Source organism: Elephas maximus, chromosome 16 (assembly GCF_024166365.1).
Source record: "Elephas maximus indicus isolate mEleMax1 chromosome 16, mEleMax1 primary haplotype, whole genome shotgun sequence".
Taxonomy (NCBI): Eukaryota; Metazoa; Chordata; class Mammalia; order Proboscidea; family Elephantidae; genus Elephas; species Elephas maximus.
In genome coordinates, this window is record NC_064834.1 from 32,432,538 (window position 1) to 32,436,010 (window position 3,473).

The following is a 3,473-nucleotide window of genomic DNA, read 5'->3' on the forward strand; positions in this document are numbered from 1 at the left end:
AATGAAATACAATAACCACTGAGGGACTATGGACTAAAGGACCACATGAAGGAAAGACTACATCAGCCTGAGACCAGAAGAACTAGATGGTGCCTGGCTACCACCAATAGCAGCTCTGACAGGGATCACAACAGAGAGTCCCAGACAGAATGGGAGAAAAATGTAGAATGGAATTCAAATTCCTTAAAAAAGACCGGACTTACTGGTCTGACAGAGACTGGAGGAACCCTGGAAACTATGGCCCCCTGACACTCTGCTAATACAGAACTCAAACCATCCTCAAAGCCCACTTTTCAAAGATTTTGTAGAAAGGCCTGTAAAACAAAAAATGACACATGTGAGGCACGTGCTTCTTAGTTCAATCAAATATACTAGACCAAATGGGCAACTCCTGCCCAAAAGCAAGATGAGAAGGCAGGAAGGAACAGGAACTGGATGAACGGGCACACGGAACTTGGGACAGAAAGAAGGAGCTTGCTCGCACATTGTGGGGATTGTTAACCAATGTAACAAAACAGTTTTATATAAATTTTTGAAGAGAAGTTAACTTGAGCTGTAAACTTTCACCTAAGACACAATAAAATTAAATATATATACATATACACTCCATGTATGAAAGAAAATAAAAATGCATGTTTGAACAGGAAATTCATTATATATTTTTCTGACAGCCAGACTATTTCCCACCATTGCATTTCAGTTAAATTATTCAAGATATTAGTATTTAAGGAAATGTTTAAACACAGGTTTCCAACCTGACGTCCTTCTATCAGCCTTTTTGATTAATAATCTACTCTGTACTATATGAAGAAGAATGAGGTATCAGGATTAGAGGAAGACTATTAACAACCTGCATTATGCAGATGGCATAACCTTGCTTGCTGAAAGCGAAGAGGACTTGAAGCACTTACTGATGAAGATCAAAGACCACAGCCTTCAGTATGGATTACACTGTAACATAAAGAAAACAAAAATCCTCACAGCTGGACCAATAAGCAACATCATGATAAATGGAGAAAAGATTGAAGTTGTCAAGGATTTCATTTTACTTGGATGCGCAAACAATATCCTATGAAAGCAACAGTCAAGAAATCAAAAGATGCGTTGCATTGGGCAAATTGGCTGCAAGAGATCTCTTTAAAGTGCTAAAAAGCAAAGATGTCACCCTGAGGACTAAGGTGTGACTTATCCAAGCCATGGTGTTTTCAATTGCTTCATAAAGTTGGGAAAGCTGGGCAATGATTAAGGAAGACCAAAGAAGAATTGAGGCCTTTAAATTGTGGTGTTGATGAAGAATACTGAATATACCATAAAATGCCAAAAGAATGAACAAATCTGTCTTGGAAGAAGTACAACCAGAATGCTCCTTGAAAGCAAGGATTGCAAAACTATGTCTTACGTACTTTGGACACTTTTTCAGTAGGCATTGGTCTCTGGAGAAGGACATCATGCTTGGAAAAGCAGAGGGTCATTGAAAAAAAGGAAGACCCTCAACAAGATGGATTGACACAGTGGCTGCAACGATGGGCTCAAGCATAGCAACAATTGTGAGGATGGTACAGGACGGGGCAGTGTTTCGTTCTGTTGTACATAGGGTCGCTATGAGTCAAAACCAACTCAACAGCACCTAACAACAACCACCTTATACTGAAGCTCTGCACAAGTTCTCCCTCACCTTAGGGCCAACATCCTCACTCTCTTTTCCTGAAGTTCCCTTTCCTGTAGGAAATTGTCTTCCCTAAATCTTTGCAGTTCTGGTGGCATTCCTCTACCACCCAAAGGGTGGACGTGTGATCTGAAATAAGTCAATCTCATTCTCTTCCTGGAAATTGATTCTTGAGCAGAGGCATTTAGGTGTACTTCTTTCACAGCAGCACTGCAGAGCAGTAGTTCTCAAACTTTGCTGAAATTTGGAAGTTCTTAGAATTTTTAAATATTCTATGTGCTGGTCATAAGGAGTCCCTGGGTGGTGCAAACAAGCGCTTTATTAGTAGCCAAAAGCTTAGCAGTTCAAACGCACTCAGAAGTGCCTCAGAAGACAGGCCTGGCAATCTGCTTCTGAAAAATATATGTATATTGTCTACTTGAAGGACAGAGTCTTCCTTAATGCTAAACAAGATGTCCTAAACAAAATGAAAGACCTTCAGATTTCATGGTCTTACCTGGAATAGTAAAGAGAGTGTAACTAATTTTTTTTTTTTTTAATCCTGCAAGGAAAAATCCAAGGGTGAATATTGTGCCTTCCTGTGGCTCTTTAATTTAGAAATTAATCTATGTGGGGTGAAATGTAATTACTCTAAAATTTTCTAATAAAAAGAATAACTAGTATTAGAAGAAATAATTTCAAAAGTAATCATTATCTTTGCTGCACAGACCATGTTTACAGCTTCTCATTAACCATTATTATAATAATCCAAATGTGTAAAATTTCAATTTATTTGGCTAACTTTGAAAATTACTTCTTTCCAGATGCCTCAGAAAAGCAATTGTTTGTGCACTGAATTCACGACATAGTTTGATGAAATTTTCTTTATCTAAGGACTTTTACTAAGACAAAAATTTTAATTTTCTTTGTATTATCTGTAATATAAAATCTTATGACTGCGTAATAGTGTTACCAGAGAATAGCCTCAGTTCTCGTCTTCAGTATAGGAAAGAATTCAAACACTGAGACAAATAGCGCCAAGCGAGCAGAGGTTTGTTATAAAGCAGAGGGTTAGTAGCGAAAGTACACTTGACTTGGGAGCAACAAGCAGGCTACTCAGGTAGAGAAAAAATCTGAGCGTCCCAATAGTTGTTTTCTTAGGGTTTTATACCCTTCTTGTCTCTTATCTCTCCCTGTTAACTTTTAACAGCCAAGTCAGGGATCCCTATAGGGAATATTTCCTAGGTTTAATGTTTAATTACTAAGTTAGGGACCTTATCAAGTTAGGGATCTGTATAGGGACCATTTCCTTGGCTTTAACATTTAACTATGTAGGGACCATCTTACCGAGGAATGTCACTATCCCCTATCTCTTCCTCTGTAGGGACTATCTTACTGAGGAAAGTCACCACCCCCTGTCTCTTCCCCTATAGGGACTATTTTATTGAGGCATGTCACCACCCCTTTTCTCTTCTTTTTCCCGAGTGCAAGCTCTCCCCCTCCCCCTTACAATATCATTGATGAATCCTGAATTTGGCAGTGTTCTCTGCCTTTCCACACTCTCTCCTATAGCTATTTTATGACATTTGTTTAAATACATTTGACCATGTTAGGATATTAACTTTTATCTTTAGTAAAACTTCTTTTTCCTGAAAACTGAAAAAGCAGCATAGGATTCTGGCATTTTATTCTTAACCACTTTAAATATATTTTTAGTAGTGCTGGTAAGCAATAACTATCAGGAGTTACTCCTTTCAATTTTCATTAGGTGCTTCACACACCATCAAATGTGTATTTATAGAGCATTTTCAGTGATATTATCTGCAAC